Genomic DNA, 17,990 nt, shown 5'->3' with positions numbered 1-17,990 from the left:
CGTCACGTAACGCGATTTTCAGCCTCGCGCGATTTTCGATTCGAAAGAGCTGTATCTTTTCACGAGGCCGAAATGACAGTCTGAAAATCCGTCGAAACTCGCGGAACGATCGACTACATTATTCATGATTGACTAACGGGTTCGATAATGCCGCACCTATGCGAGAATACGTTCTTATGTGAAAAAAAAAAGTATTTCCCATCGTGTTTCCCATCTCGTCAAAACGCGGAGTTCCGTTCTTGTTCTCCTATATTAATATCTTACACGTCGATCTTTCTATTAAATCAACGAAAATTATATTATATACAGTCGTGCTTCAAGATGTATCAGGCTTATCAGAGAAATTTACATGAAATTATCACTTGAACGGCTGATTCATTTTTTATGCGACATTAATTACGTGTTTAACCCGGGCGATGCATTTTATTGCCGAGTAACTTCGCGCTTCCTCGCGCAGGCACACCGCGAACGTTAATGTATTTCACGCGCAGGTACTGTTAGACCAATAAACATATATTTAGTATCGATATTTTTCTACGCGCATCTAGGAGGAGTCCCTCCTCTTCCCTTTAACGGTGGTGCATTCGTTACGGTACCGCGGTGTTTTGTGCACTCCTATATGACTCGTAAGTATACGGTTTACGTGTTACGTTCAGGCGGGGCGTCGACGCCCTTGAACAATAAACCGTGCCTTTTTTTCCCGCTTCTGTCCTCCCCCCCCCCCCCCCTTCCCTCCCTGTCCCTCTCATTTTCTTCGCCGGCACCGCCATTCTTTGTTATCTATCATACATATTACGTACGAAAGAGGCGAGGGAGTTTTTGTCCCGCGTCTGAGAAAAAAAAAGGCCGTCGGGGGCATCGCATCGCGCGCGCACCGCCCGTATTGCGAATTAACGAACACCGTTAATTCTCTCGGGCGCTACGCAGAGCCGCGCCGCGCCGCACCGCGCCGATTATCGGCACACCGTTCTACCCGTACGCTTAATTCTTTGGAACCAGAGCCGGGGTACACGCATATAATCCATCATTATAACTAACCATTCATGGCATACACCGGATATCGCCGTATCCGGTATTTAGAAACACCGCAAGCCGATTAGTAATCCGACAATTTATAAATCAATATTAATTACGTATCCCGCGTGCAAGAAACGCCGTTAACAATTACCGAGTCTGATCTTGTTTTGATCTGCGAGAGGCAGCGAATGAAAAAAAAAAAAATTTTAATCGCGAAGAAAAAAATTATTATGCACCGATTAGTCGTATGTACTAGCGCCGACGCAATACCTCTGTTTTACAAGACTGCTCCGCGCTTAGAAAGGATTGCAAAAAATGTAGGCGAGAAAAAAAGTTTGCTTCTCTCTATCCGTACGATTCAACGTTTCGAACGCCAACGATCTTACACGCCTATCCGTTCCGTGGGACTGCGATCGCGACTGCAATGATCCCGGAGGAAGGCACGCCATGCCGTTCGCGCGTTGTTTCCACGACGGCAAAAATGCCGAGCGGGCGGGCAGGGCAAGGCGGCAGCGGCGGCGGCGCAGAGGAAAGAAAGTGCGTCTTCCGCGTCGGAAGAGGATTAATATATTCCCAGTGTAATTTTCAATATTTCAGCGACCAGGATCGGCGCGGATGCATTAATCTCGGGTCGGTGCATTGTTGCCCCGGGGTATCGCGGGGCAGAGACCCCCAACTCCTAGGCGTGCCGCGACTTTTCCAAGCCGCTAAGCAGACTCCGCGCGGCCGGAATGATCGATTCGCCAAAAGGGAAAAAAGCCACCTGCATTACTCATGCCCGTGCGCATCGGCGGCAATCGGCGCGGGGTGTGCGTGAGTATGCGTACACGGGCGCACACAATAGCGCGCGTGCGTATGTACGTGCGTATGCCGATGTATGGTTCCGGGCAAAGGTGCATCGACCCCCACCTGTCCCCTCGGCTTACCGCTCAGGGATTTTAATTGCAGACCTCTAGCGTTTTTCTAACGCCGGTAGGAAGCGAATTACAATCGCAAAAAGGCAAGCCGCGTCGACGCCGGCGCTGCACAGCGGTGCGTGAGCCTGCGTGTGTGCGTGCGTGCAGTAGCACGTGTATGCGTAGCGACTGTGCACGCAGCGGCGATGACGCGAGAACTTCACAATTAATTCTCTGAGCGCGGAAAATGGTTTCTCTGCCGCGATATCTGCTTTTTGATCGACTGATATAATGTGCAAGATCGCGCAAAAGTAGAACACAGAAAGAAAAAAAAAAATTTTTAAGTAGGCGAGAAAAAAGATGTATATCTCGAAGGAAAATGTTCGTTACAATTAACGTTGCAGCGTGTCTCGGAAGCCGCGAAAAAAAGAACGTAATTAAACATGGGAGTAAATTAGCAATTCCATAATTATAATAAACGATTAAACTTTTTCGTTAGAAATCTCGAAGAGTGTCACTTAATCCAATTACGTTTGTGATAACGAGTTTCAATTATAGCTTCGATTTGTTAATGGAGACTTAAAACGGAATCTGATTAAACGCGATGCACAAGTAATTATATATATTATATATAATATATAAAATATAAATTTATTTATTCTGTGAACAGACAAATATATTTTCATATTAGGTTAAGCAGGCTATTAGACATGCACGTTGACGGGCTAATTCGGCGACAGCTTAGCTACGTGCACAGTTAGGACGTGAGGCAATGCGAACGATCCGGCGGACGGCAGGAAGAGAGCATTACCATCTAGAAATAAGCGCGATAATCAGCATGGCAGGATGCTTAGAAAATAACGGGGCACTAATGAGACGCGCAGAGTCCCTTCTTACCCACATGAGCCGTAAATATGTGGGCCGCGTGTATGTGCGTGCAGCCTCGCTCTCTCTCTCTTTCTCTCCCTTTCTGTCGCTCTTTCCTCTCATTCTTCCTCGTTTACATATATACACACACATGACACATCTGATTTGTTCTGAATCACTCGCAGTCGCGGCGCTTCGCGTGGCTATTCACACTTCCGCGCGAGACACGGAGCTACGGCCTCGTCGAATAATAAAGTTATATGCGCGGGCATCATCTAATGTAATGCGGCATTACCATCCCAGAACGAACGACCTCGCGAGCAAGCGAGCACGAGCTGCGTCCGCAACTTCGTACCGCGTGTGTTGTATCGCGGAACGCGATCTTGGCAAGGTCGTTGCGTGCTTTATTCGAAAATTTTTATTCTGGGAAAGTCGCTAAATTGTTCCGCGCTATTTTACCGTTGAAGCCAATCATCTAATTAGTGCTTTAGCGCCGAGTCACGCAGGATCCTCGCTGCAATTTTCGCTTACGAGGCAAATTGGTGCCTTCATGAATATCCAATTAATCAGTTCGAAATTTTATTTTCCTACATTAAAACAATTTCCATTTTTTCTTCACTTTTTTTTTATTAAAAGTCAATAGCTTATAGTCGTAGCTTACATTGTAGTTTTTCTATCAAATAAAAATAGAAATAAAAAAAGAAATTTGTAAATGAAATTATTTCCATCAATCATTTATCATTCAACTGTTCAAAAGGAATAATATTCCAAAGAAATTGCGAGGATTTTAAATCAGAGATTCCGACATTCGTAATTTTAATTAAATGTTACTGTGCTGAACAAAAAGATATTATTGTTAAGATGACTTAATAAAAAAAGTAAAAATAGTTTGGATAATCAACGTTACTGGTTCACCCTCAGATAATTGAAAGGAGAATCATATATATCTAGAAAAGTAAAAAAATGTATCATTTCCTGGAAGATACGTTGCGATATAACGGTAATAGAGTCCTCTCGCAAATTCTATTGGGATCCCAGAAGATGATTCTTCCTGACCGCTACCGGTAATGGTTACCTTCACGATGCTGCAAGACCGATTGTCCACCGTATTTCTCGAACATCTCGAGCATGCAACAATAAAATAATGCGTGCTCGTTCACGCGGAACAGAACTAATTTATGTGCCATTGGGAATACGTTTCGAAGCTGAAAACGCAAGTTTTCGACCGCCGTATATTTCTCCTTGTTTTATTGCCACGGAAGAATGCCTTGCAACAGAATCGCTCTCCGAGATCTTCTGAGCGGCGCAAAAACGCCGACTAACGCACATCGATTGGTCACCGAACGACATCGCAGTTACATCGCGACTTAACAGCAATACGGTGTTTGAACTCGGTAGCAATCCTCGTATCCCCCCCCCGTCCCCCCTGTATCTCTTCTTTTCTTCCCATCCCCTTTCACCTTTTCCCGGCACAAGGTAGTTACTTATCCAAGGTACGTCGATCCCTGAAGGGGCTTCTTTCTTGCGCGTCTTCTCCTCCACCGCCTGCATTCGGGCCTAGAGAATTCCGCAATCATTTCAGACGCCAACCGGCCTTCTCTCCCTCCCCCATCCCCCCTCTCTCTCTCTTTCTCTCTCTCGCTCGCTTGCTTAACACAGTGTGCGTGTATGCGAGCCACCTCCTCGTGTATAAGAGGATGATACATCACAGGGTTCCTCGCTAAACCGTAAGCACACGTAGGATATCGCGGTCATGTGTTGGGGGTCATGTTCACACGAAACTAGACGAGCGTACTTATTAATTCATTAATACTAATTAATATTAATGCCGTGGATTCATCAGCGCCAATAACGCGCGCCGCAAAATTTCATCGACGCCGAGAAGCATCAAAGTCCCTTCACAGGGAAAGTTATGTTTTACGATACATTAGATATTCCGATTACTATCATTAACACCGACAGCAAAACGCAGCCTGTCGATCTTTTCATTTAATCCGAAAGGCCGTTTCCCTGCAAACAAATCTTTTTTCTTCGCACAATATATCAAACAAGATAATGATACAAAATGGTACAAAAAGAAATGTATTTTCTTTACCTTAACACTATTCGAAAGTACCGTTGAAAGTTTCCGCCCGTAATTAACGAGATACCGGGAAACGTGATACGCTTTGAAAGATTGATTGTTAGGGACTCTCCTTCACGAGCGAAGCGAGAAACGAGCGTAGCCGTACACCGCGGTCAGGAGAACCCCAGGCAGGCTATTACGACGTGACATTCGTTAATTTACGTAAGATTCCAAACGGTTCCCTCTTCGGTAATAGCCTTGTCGGCGTAGCCGTTTCTGCGGGGACATATCGATCGGCATTTCCATTGGCCGCTAACGCTAAAGCACTATGCTGGTATATACGATAGCATTATTTATTTGTCTACGTAACGGATCAAATTTCTGAAGCGGGAACGTATCAGCATAATGTTACTGCGCACCGTTCTCAACCAGTCGGGCATCGAAAACCGCAGCGAAATAATTCACATCGAACGATACCAAATCTTCCCTCTTAAATAAATAAAGTCGGGGCCGATCGTCGTGATCATTTTGTATCATGCATAGCGTGGGATCGCGTGACTGGGAATCTAAGGTAAATTTGCATCTGTGGTCGATTTACAATTAATATCGTCGACCTCTCTGCCTCGACGGGTCACAGAACGCTCGTTTAGCCGCTCGACCCGTTATGCGGAACGAGTAGAACGTGACAGCGTCACTCATCGTCAGTGGACTGCCAATCGGACTGCCCCGCAGTGTAAGTCGCGCGCTACCTTCATTTGGTCACGGAGAGAGGATGGCATTAGAGCATTTTCACACGAACTACTGCGCCACTAAAAGACCTGTGTGAGTAAATTACATAATTGTATCTTAGAAGAGGCGGAGATCTACGCAACAAGACTATACATCTTGGGTATTTAAAATACCAAACGGCTTTTTTAAATAGCGGTATCCCGGATTCCACTGTGCTGACATAAACATATTTTTACACGCCGACTTTAACGAATTTTTTTAAACAAAAGGGAATATTTAAAAAAAGAATGAAAATGTCAGATCCTGGAAAATGCCAAATACTTTTAATTTAATTATATTCTCTGCGGGGAAACTTCATCTTGTATTTGCATACGTAATTTCGATGAATTCCATCGAAAAGATCAACAATAATGACGCAAATCGGTAGCATTTATGCATACAAATATACCTCGCTTTTTAGAAATTTATGCGGGATCAAAATCCGTGAAGTTGCTCTAAATGAATTCGCCTTTCAAGCGGCAGGTTCTTGACTGGTCTCACGTGAATCATCAATTAACATAAGAGAAAAAAATTCTTTTAGATATATGCTTCTCGGAGAACGTTTCGACGGCGACTCAGCGTGAATCTTGTGAATGAACTGCCCTAATAAAAAAAAACTTATTTCCTGTCGTTATAGTCGTAATACAGTCGTAATAATTAAAAAAGCAAAAAGCATATAGATTTAAAGGAAACCCTGAGGAACTGTAATCAATCATCAACATAGAAGAGAACTGCTTGAAATTTTTTAAAAGTCGTAATTGATAAATAACTTTATATTACGTTTCATGAGATTACTGTCCAAAATAAATACGAAAGGGAGAATCTTTAATTTTCTTTTATTCATAATTTATTACGATCGATTAAAGATAACAAGAGATCCTTGACGTTTAAAAGCAGCGAACTTTGTAGCTCAACGTTACGATTAATAGCGCTATCCACAGAATGGACCATGTACCTGTACATCACTGATCATCATCAGTAGAACAAGTCACCATCTCTAATTCCCCTGGAAGGGTTTTAAAAGATTAACATGAGACGACCGCACGGACCGTCGAGTGGAATCGTTCACTGGAAATCGAGAGGAAAGGGAGGAGGGGGGACCCGCTCAGAAGATCTGCGAAAAGATGCCACAGAAATATTTAGGAAGAAAAACAGAGCAAAGCGAAAGAGAAAGAGAAAGAGAAAGAGAGATGAGCAGCGCAGAAGATGACAGAGAGGAGGACGAAGAGAGTCGGACAGTGCGAAAATCGCGACGAAGGCGGGTGTCGTTCCAGTGTACACATAACGCGTATTAATGTGCGTTGAGACGCGGAGGAACGACGTGGCAGGCCTATAGGTATAGGATGACACTTGGCGGAGACCCTCGATCGCCTCGGTCAGGCATCATCTCGTATCCCCCCCCCCTTTCGGCCGCCCTTCCCTTTGCCCCACGTCATTCTGCCCCCGCCAGTCATTGGGCCCCGACCGAGAAGGTACCGTCGACCGGACTCGGGGCCCCTCGTGCACCTCCGTCGACGCTCGTTCGCGCTCGGTTCGACCTTGAACGGGCCCTGTATGGTCTATGCCACTGACACGGACCAAGGACGGGGAGGCCCCACGGTTGGGTACCGACGTGCTGTTGTCCCGAAACGCGGTCGTGGAACTCCGGAGCGGCGCGCTGGAAAGTGTTCGAGCCCGATGGCAAACTCTTTTTCGTGCTTCGTGCCTTCCCTTCACGCCTGCCATTGGCGTAGGGTGGTCGGAAAGTACGAATGTACCTTTAATTCGCACGAATCGCGAATTGGCCGCTGGAAATATGGCAGACTTTCTATCAGCTTGAGCTTACGCGAAGTAAATGTTTTTACGTAATAGTCTCTAATGTTTCGATAGACTATTAATCATATACTGATTATATCATTTTTTAACAGATTTGCATATAAATTTAGTACTGCTATAAAATAACAATATAAATTAAAATTGCAAAAACTATTAGCGAGAAGAAAGAGAGAGAGGGAGAGAGAGAATAATAAAACAGAATTTACTGTAAATTGTGCGCAAAAAAGTACGAAATTCAACATTTCGTATAAAGATTATCTTTGAAAAAAAAAACAAATTGCTTAAAAAATTAAAAATTATAAAATTAAAGTGTATGTTAATGAAAAATTTTCATATCTAAACATTGTGGATTTTTAATCAACATTACGTCGGAGTTATTCCTTTGCAGAAACTCAGTAAACGGAATTATTAAGAATTTACAGAAGTATATTAAGAGAAGTATATTACTTTGTAAATAGCCATCGATGAATACTGGGATATAGAAGCAAACCAGGGGGACGCAATATGAAGCGGATTATCCTGTACGCACCGTCACATGAATAAAGGGCGCAATGATTTCGAGCTGGCAAACATTCGAAAATAGAATTCTCGTAACGAAATGTATTTAACAGAAAAGAATAGCCATCTCGGATTTTCTGCTGCAAGAAGTTAGCCTTGGGATGGACTCTAGAATGCGCAATGCCGTTGATTCCAAAAGAGAGAGAAAGAGAAAAGTGGAAATTCAATATAGTCGCGAGCAACAAGTTTATACATGTGAGAATACGAGTGCAAATAAAATGTACGCATGGGAGCGTCTTGTGGCAGTAGCTTGACACATACTGGAGACCTCTTGTAATCCAATATCGAATTGAATGTTTCTATTGAGCAGCGCGCACGAAAAATCCTGGGAATAAACAGTCTCGGCATAAACGCGTAACGGCCGCTTTTATCCTTCGCATCTCTTGCAATATTGTTTATACTTTTAGCAACTGCAGCCGTTTGCTTATGAATGCAACGGGGCTTATTCCGATTGCGAATTATACTTTGTACCTAACTATCCAACTTTGCATACGGATTAATCCCGGCTCTTATATGAGAACCGAAATATCATCGTGAACCTCCGCGTGTCTTCTCTCACGAATGCTGCACCGAGCGTAGAGTACGTGGTAGCACGAAGCCGCGAACGCGAACGCGAGGTAAAGTGCAGCAACGAAGTAGCAATGATAGAGTGCCGGTACTGGTATCGGCGTGGGTACAAGTATAAGTACAAGTACTAGTAACGCCGCGGAGCCTGCAGTCGCGGATCGTTTCGAGGCACTGCCGTTGCGTGCGATGCATCCTGGTTATTGCGAGAGGGTCAGGGATCGTGTCGAGAGGCCAAGAAAGACGGTACTCCCGGGGCCGATCTCTTGATGGGATCCACGATGCAGATCGGCTAATGCAACGCGAAAATGCGAAACTAGTAATAGACGTTGGCTCTCCTATTCGTTTCGGCCTTTTTTCCCCCCCTTTCGCTTTTTCTTCCTACGCGAATCGATAGCGCGCGAAGACGGAATATCGTGAAAATAAGAAATTAACGTTGCGTTTATACGAGAAAGCGTCTCTGTAAATCTACATTTTGGAAGAAGGCAATAGGAACATCATGCCGGAAGATTAAAAGCAATTCTTCACGATACGCAAATTTTTTCGCCACGCCTATGGCGAGTTCCAGAGCGCCGTCTGCACTAAACCACCAGAGCTACTCGTTGGGCCTCAGCAGCATCTCGTGTCCACGTATGAAAAAAAAAAAATAAAAATAAAAATAAAAATAAATGCGATGAGAGAAGAGGAGGGTTCTGGGCGTTGGCCCTAAATCTAACAAAATACTCGTTCGTCTTTTAGAACGAGGAGCATAATACGTCTCGTGAGTTGAATCTTTTTTTTGTTCCTCCTATCCTTCTTTCGTTAGTATTATCTTCCATTTGTAAAAGGACGGACGGTCCGGTATTTGAAACAATCATCACATGTATCATTTATAATAACACGCCATTCACATGAAAATAATAGGAATCATAAGAATATAATTTTTTTATTTCAAGAGAAATTCATTTGCAATATATTCGTGGAAGAGTGATCATATTTTTTATTACCTTTCATTGCAATAATTTATAAATCACTTTTTGAAACTAAAAATCTGTAAGTCTGCCATTTATGATAAATAATTTAAAAAAAATGATTAAAAAAATTAAGTACAGCTAATATTTAACGATAGGAGATTTATAGAACTAACTTTAAATCATCGCTATAAAAAAAATATTACGTATGCAATAGTCCATAAAATTATTTAAAAACAGCATATTGTTACAATAGGTCTCTGCAAAGATGCTTTTAAAGGCGACTGATTAAGACATCTAATTGTCGATTCCACGAAAAAAGGTCGAAATAATATTTAAATGCACCCTAATCACAGTAATCACTTTATACGCTCGCTCCTCAATTTATGCAAATTCGCGGGCTTTCGTTAGCCACTGACGTTAACCACTTCTGTCGGGAAAAGATTCCTCGAATCATCGGATGCAGGCGGAACGTAGGCCGCTCTCGCAATGTAGCGTTCATTCCGTGGCACAGCGAAGAGGAGGGAAGATCGCGATTCACCTTTGGCGACTTTTTTCCGTCAGTGCAGCAACCCCGTGGTCCGAGGTTCCTTTGCTGCTTGTTTTCGCCTCGGCGTGGATCTTAAGGATCCACGACGACGACGGCGGCGACGACGACGACGACGAAAGAGGCTCGGAGGGAACGAACCGACGAGACCAGCCTGGAGTGAAATTTCGCTCGAATAAGTATACCTGACAGAACCCTTTCCGAGGAAAGGAACACCGCGCGCGTACGCCTCATCCTTTAACAACGAGAGACAACGGGGCTTCTTAACATGACACCTTGACGTTACGAGAATAATTATCTTGATTAAGAAATACCGGACTCGTAACATAGTAATAAGAGTAAAAAGCCGCGACCGTACGGCCGAGAAGGGCCTTCTTCTTGCGTCAGCTGGCCGTTTGTGCAAACGAAGATCGACTCATTATAAAGCCCGTGCGCGCTGGACTAACGTAACCATGATGCTCAAGCCGCTAAGCCGGTCGTATACATACATACATCGCGCGCGGGATCGGGCAACGAGCAAACACGTTCCTACAATGTAAAACGCAAACGTATCAACGGATGCGTGCAAACACGGATGCGTATAGTATGTGCGTGCACGCTCGCGTGAATTCAGCCTCGCCGTCGGTGCGGCGCATCAAAGGAGGATTTGCGTACGGCGTAAGCCGGAGGTACAGGCTGACCTGTTATCGCCGATGTAATTGTAAAGGGAATAATTCCACACCGGCGAGGCGGTAAGACGGGAAGCCCGCGAAATTCGAGTGCGAGCCTTCGGGCATCGATCGCAGATAGCGACTTATGTGCACTCGGACGCGCGAAAAGCATAATAATTAAAGTCTCCGGTAATGTTTCACTGAATGCGATGATTAATGAGCTCCGAACCTTTTTCTTCTCTCCAATAATAAATTTGAAGAGAAGACACAGCTTCCCTTTTAACAGCTAAATTACTCGTAAATCGTTTTAGAAAGGAGAGATTTACATAGAGAAAGTGTATATTATAAATAACTTCTCATTAAAGAAAGTAGCAATTAAAAAATTATTTAGGCAATATTTAACTTCAAAAAAAAAAAAAAAAAAAAAAGAAAAAATTAATGTTGCAAAGTATAGCGTTATACAGGGGCCACAGATAATCATTATAATCAAAATGCAAGCCGACCTCTCGCAATCGATGAAGTCATCAATTCGCGAAAGTATTCAAACTGTTATATTCCCGCGCGTCAGTCTAACGAGGAGGCTCGTCCGCTCGTTTCGCCTGCTTGCGTGCCACGAGAAAATTCAACCATGGCCTTAGAGTCCGCCCGTCAGAGTCATCCTACACTACGGAAGAAAGAAAAAAAGGACGAGCCACGTATGGCTCATACGCGGGAATCGCGCAAGGTCGAAATATCCCGCGCGCATCCTGCCTTTTTCCACGCGGTTCGCGGTAGAACCGCAGGAATCCCATGAAGAAATCAGAAACAGCGACGGACGGAGACGGAGCGCGATACGAGAACAAGGGGAAGAGAGGGAGGAAGAGAGAGAGAGAGAGTTAGGAAAAAGACCCGCTCATCAGAAGCAATAATACAAGGGAACCTGAGTAATAGCAAGGGTACAACATTGTACGTTCCTAGCAGCTTGTAATCGGAATGGAAATGCGGATCCTGCGGACAGGATCTCTCCCTTTAGACGGGGACCGGAATTCCTAAGGAAGAGCGGTCAGCTCGCCTCGGCTCGCCGCAACGTCGCGCCGATAATTAATATTATTTCATGACAACCGTCCGCTCCTTTCAAACCACCCCCTTCGCCATGCCTTATAATATTGGCTACGCACGCCGCGATATATTTAAGTTATGACGATGACCGCAACGTACAAATCAAAATATAGGAATGATGAGCTACAAGATGAGCTACAGCAAATCTTTTGATCGCGGGATTCATGATGTTACACCGAGGATTAAAATATCATGATCGCTTTTGCGTGGGTGTAATAAATTTATGCCAATACCAACTTTGAAGTTTTAAATGCACATGCGTTTGTGAATTTATAAAGTTGCTGAAAAACGCGTATGTATTAGGTGTGACGTAAGTTAGATACACAAGTACAGAAATATATAAAAATAAAATAATATTTGAATACGATAAATATTTTATGTTGTACGACAAGTTCGTGGGATGCGGAATAGATAAGTTCTTGAGTATTCAGAAATTCTCTATCTTACAGCCAATTGACATGTACGATAAACTTGTATGACAACATGAAATATTAGGCTAATTTGCAATATTCATAAATCATTATCGTCATTTATAATCAATAATATCGTATCTATAATAGTAATCTTACAGAAACGTAATTTCATTCATGTCATACTACACATGCTAACGTATCGTGTTTACAGAAAATTTGTTCTTTTCTCTTCTTTTATTTCTCTTTTATATTTTATAATGTCAAGAAATAGATTTAAATATAAAAACTTGAATCTTGTAAGAAATCTCGATACGAGACCAGTTAATACCATACGACTGATTTAATTTTATTACTGCTGAATGTTTATATTCAGTAATGCTGTGACACCGGTATTACTTCATAACGATAAGTTCAATGCCTTTTTATTTTTAATTTTAAATCGCATCACCATACTGACGTCAATAGCACATAACATTTTCATTAATATAATGAGTATGCAAATGAGAACGAATGCTTGCTTGTATGCATTAGAACTCGATAAAATCAATGTATTAAAACTAATGAACAAATAATTAAGATAAAATGAGAAAATTATCATGATTTGCACTTGACGAAAACATTTTCTTCCTTTAAACATGCGTATTCCTCTTTTTAAAGTAGGATTCGCTATGTCGTTAAATACTATGACACATGCTGACAATGAGTATTTATATTATACTTTTTGAGTTTTATATATAGTGTTTACTAAGTTTTTCATGTTTTCGTACAATGAAGTGATCTTTACTTATTACGTTATAATTAGATATCTAAATAAGTGTCACTAGAACATGTAAAATTAAACCGTATTTAACTCTGCTATTTTTCAAGTCTATTTTAACTCGTTTTTGTTTTTACTAAAAAAAAACAATGATTTTATAAATATTATTCCTAATATTTTTATCTTTTATAATTTTGCACTTTTCTGTTTTATATTTCTCGATGAGTATCTATAAAATCCAAGATATTTAGCTAAAAAATCTCTCTTTTTCTCTTAAAACACGAGGCTATATTGCTAATTACTGATTTTTCTGTCTCGATAAGCATTATTCGAATTAACAAGACCGCATTAAACGTCCTAAGTAACGAGAAACGATGAGAGGGCGTGTTGCATTTACGTCGCGAATGGTCTCTGTTCCTCCTCGAACACGCCAACGCCGCGCGATTACACTCATTTATAATCAAAATGGAAATGCAGACTGGCGGGTAAACGAGCAGGCGAGGTTTAAAATCAATGAAACCGTGTAGCGGCAAAAAGCTTCGCGCAAATTGAGACGACGATTTCTCCCAGGTGAATTAGATTTGCTCATGTTTCCTTATTTATCGTCGGTAATGAACGCAAAACGACATGGGATTACAGGAGACGTAAGAAGATAGAACGATACTGCGACGTATTATTTTTAAGCAAGCTTATGATCAGCATGCAAACACAGAGAGTCCGGGGATGTATCGACTTCCGCTTGACAGTTAAACCGTTAAAGGCGCGCCTAATTGGCGTGATCTCTCAATTATGCCAGGCCCTTTGAACGCGACCGACTGCCGTTCGACGGTCTACGGTACCCCGAGCTTTCATTGTTTCAAACTCCGACAGTAATTTCCAATAGTACAATTTCATGTACCCGGAGAGAATTTGTCATTACAGGTTACCGCAAAATTCGCTAAAAAATTTTAACATGTGTCGTAGTAGCTCGAGACAACTTAGTAACTTATCAAATATGATGAATAATTTATTTGAAACAGTAAGTCATAAACTATTTAACATATTGTATTTGTAAATTATTGAAACTTAACTATATATTTTAATAAAAATTATCAAATCTATTTTATATTTTACTGCGTTAAAATATAAAATATGTGTGATAGATATTAATAAATCAGAGAAAATTACACAAAATTCTTCGAAATATTGTCTCACGATTTTCGGGTTACTGACTTAATTTCATGAGAGAATTCTCACCGCGTACAATCTTGATTTTTCAATTCCTGATCTTCTTTTTAGCATGTAATTGCCACATGTTATCACCCTAGTTAGAGATTCAATTTACTGCTAAAAGAAACATATGCAAACTGGAAGTACCAGCCGATAAATTAATGTATAAATTTGAAGTAATCTAGATCCGCTCTCTCGTTCTAAATCTTTCTCCCGTGTCATTTTTGTTTCTGGCCGTGCCTCCTTCGTCATACGAAGGTTGCGTGACTACCGAGGGAGCGTAGCACACCTATATACGTCGCGATTAGCATTCCACATGTAATCTACATGATATCTCTTGCGCAGATGTACTTCAATTTGCCAAGTCCCTCCATTTGTCCCAATTACCATCGAAATCCGTAATCGCCGTATGCGTGCGTTGCGGCAGAAAAATGACCGGAAGCCGCGCATTACGGAACGCATACACTTTCTTTTCTCCCCCCCGTGTTCGTCACGTGCGACGGCCGGCTCAATCAATCAATCGCTCCGGAACGTGTGCGAACGCATTCGTTTCCGCGGAAACACGCGTTTCGAAAGTCGCTTTACGCCACGGCGCGATTTAAGCGTTTTCGTCTCGTTTTGCCGCGTAATTTAGAATCTAATTAAGAATCACCTCGGCCGGCGGAGTAGCGTGCGCGCTCGCGCACACGCACGATTTTATGCATGCCCGCGTGTACGCGTGCGGAGCCGAACGAGAGAAGCATAAATCTCACGTGAAACGAGCATTAACTGCGAAACCGCTCTCCGCGAGTTTGTAATTATAATATGCGCGAACGAGAGGTTACTCACGCGTTCGATACACGTTCTACTCACTTGTTGACTTTGAGCACCGTTGACTCGGTTCTCTCTCTGCAACAGAAAGAAAAATATCACGCGTGACGATAATATCGATGCGACAAGTTCCGCGCAGTTGTCGATTAAGGTGATGCTAAAGTCGTCCTTTTTTACCGACCGAACGTTAATTTTTGAGCAAGCCGTTCTTCTAATTGCATTTACAGATTTAAAATTCCTTTTCCACAATTAAAGTATAGACAGTAATGTATAACGGACGCTATATAAGGATAATGAAAAGGAAAAAAATTGGAAAATTATTTTCAATTTTTTTGTTTTTCTTATCCTTATATAGCGTCCGTTATACATTACTGTCTATACTTTAATTGTGGAAAAGGAATTTTAAATCTGTAAATGCAATTAGAAGAACGGCGTGGCCGAAAATTAACGTTTGGTCGGTAAAAAAGGACCACTTTAGCATCCCCTTAAGCCATCGTCTCCGTGATTCGCACCTCGTGTTTTGCACCACAACACGTTATCATCAGAAGCAAAACGCAAAGTTAAAAACGTGTAACAAAGAAAACGCAGCGAAAGATTGCGCTAATAATATCCCGGATACGCATTGATTCATGGAGCGAGTACAATTGCAAGTACAATGAATCTATCAGAATGCAATGCGGCTAACGATTCCTTGAAAAAAATATCGGGCAGATAAAAAATGCATAAGAATTTTTTTTTCATTCGCCACTAACGACTTTGCATCAGTACGCAAGATTTCGCTTGCATCATCCGTTTGCAATGCGGACGATAGTTTGGTAATCTCGGTAATAACCGTAAATTAGCCGAATCTGGACTTTAATTGTTTATTCGCATTTCTAACCGTGCCTGAATAATCGTAAATAACTCAGGATCTGACAGCTCCGAGGATTAATCTTAAACGTAAATCGTTTGTAAAAGAAGAAAAGCAAATCAGGCATGTGGCTCACGCAATCCATCCGGTGCGATTGCATTTCGCATTCGTCGCGTGAACAGAACGCACTTTTTCTCGAAGGGAAATCGATGTCGTGCGATTGACGGGGGGAGAAGGAAAAGCGTCGCTTCGCGTCGCGCAAGCAGATGCGTAATATGTACGCGCCGTATCGCGAAAGCATAGGCCGAAGAAAAACAAAGACGGGGAACAGCCTGCAGTTATCCTCGCTGCTTAGAGACTCCCTTTGAATCCTGCATAGCTAATTTGAATAATTTCCTAGTTTACAGGACGAGCACGGCCGGATCTGGCGTCGTATCTAGCACGTAAACGCATCGCCGTCCCATCAGTTTGGCCGACGCGACGCATCGGCGTCTCGCGCGACGCGTACACGAGTCTTTTACACGGCATTTCGTCACGTTAACTCGAATTAAAATTCCTCACACGACGGATAACATTGGAAGGACACGGAGGAAACATTGTTTTCGCCGCGCTTCATCTCTCTTTTCCTCGGCCCTTCCTCCCCGCCGCTCTATCTCTATCTCCCCCTCTCGCTCTCTTTCACTCTTTCTTTCGCGCGACTTGAAGATTTATGAGCGTAATGACATCGTACATCAGTCGGAAGCAAGGCCTCTGAGCGAAACTTGATTAACCCATTACGTTGCGTTATATGGAGCAGCTACTTTATAATCGCGCGAGATGAAGAGAGTCGATAAGTCGAATATCATGAGAATATCATGACGGTCGGTCTCGCCGTTACGTTAAACTCCTGGAAACGTATTGCCCGTGGCATATTACTGTAATATCCTCCGTAGTCCGCAACACTCATGTATAAAGTAGATGTATTATTTGACTTTAATGTACATTTAATGTAATTTTTTCCTTAAGCATAATTTTCTACAACAAATATCTATCGAGATGTACATAGCTTCAAAGCAATTGGAAATGAAAAATGTTTTAATTAAATTTTTCAAGTACATTTCACTTTAGCATACAGTGCCAAAAACATTTTTTTTTGTATTTATGTTAAAATCACTTTTTATTAAATCTTTTGTGGGATAAAAATTTTAACATATTCAAATATTAATTTAATATAATGTGATTACGTTATTTGAATATTTTGTGTTAAATTGATGGCCAACGTTTCTTAATATTGAAATAACACAATTTATGGGTAAATAAATAAATAAATAATGTAAAAATCATAATTTTGAATCAAATTCGAAGATAAATGAATAAACAGTACATGTCAACAACATATCATAAATGTTAATTTTACTGAAGAAATAAGTTTCCATGTTTTATTTTTAAATTGTGTCAAAATGCATTTTTTATGTTAATTTATTCTATAATATTTATTACTTTATAATTTATTCATCAAGTCAACATAAAAATTTGAGTAGACCGTTTGTGATTATTTTTTTAAGACATGAACCTCCGACTGTGCAGAATATAATTTAAAACTTACAAGTGATTGACTTGAAGTGTCAGTTTAAAAATTGCATAGAAGCGTCATAATTTTGAAAAAAAAAAAACACCGACTTTACAACAAGGAATAAATAATTTAACTAGATTAGGAATTTAGCTATTTTAGAATTATGATTTATCAAAATATCTTCCTCTATAAATTTACGTTTAAAAACGTAGTCTCGGATCTCTGCGGAGGATGCACCGGTCTACGACAATGAATCTCCGCGAGCGAAATAATTCTGGCGATCGTGCGCGGCTGCGAAATAATTCATTCGGCGTTTCCGCAACGAGCGGATCGTGTGTGTGTTGCGGCTGATATCTCGTCTCTCGTGGGTACTGTGTGCGAACCCTGACCGTACGTGGCAGATAACGTATGGGCTTTCGTGGATTTCCCTGTTTCTGCCGGCGGAGATAAGGAAGGAAACAGGAAACGACGGCGCCGAGGACGTTGCACGTGAGGTACATGCCCGATGAAAGCGAGCCGTTTTATCGCGGCGCGAAGGGAAATGAGTCGTTAAAGCGACGATCATTTTTCACGTCTCGTCCTGCATCGCCGCTCGACCGTTCGA

At 41.9% G+C, this 17,990-nt stretch overlaps 1 protein-coding gene across 1 annotated transcript in view; it reads right to left on the bottom strand.

Moving 5' to 3' along the window:
* The window catches only part of LOC105202791, a 153,811-nt gene that overhangs the window by 69,655 nt on the left and 66,166 nt on the right, over positions 1 to 17,990 (bottom strand). The window contains 1 exon segment of the mRNA XM_039446872.1: positions 15,027 to 15,062. The gene's annotated coding sequence lies outside the window, so the exon portion shown is untranslated.

This window comes from Solenopsis invicta, chromosome 3 (genome assembly GCF_016802725.1).
Source record: "Solenopsis invicta isolate M01_SB chromosome 3, UNIL_Sinv_3.0, whole genome shotgun sequence".
NCBI classification, from domain to species: Eukaryota; Metazoa; Arthropoda; class Insecta; order Hymenoptera; family Formicidae; genus Solenopsis; species Solenopsis invicta.
This window is presented reverse-complemented; position numbering and strand designations above follow the sequence as displayed.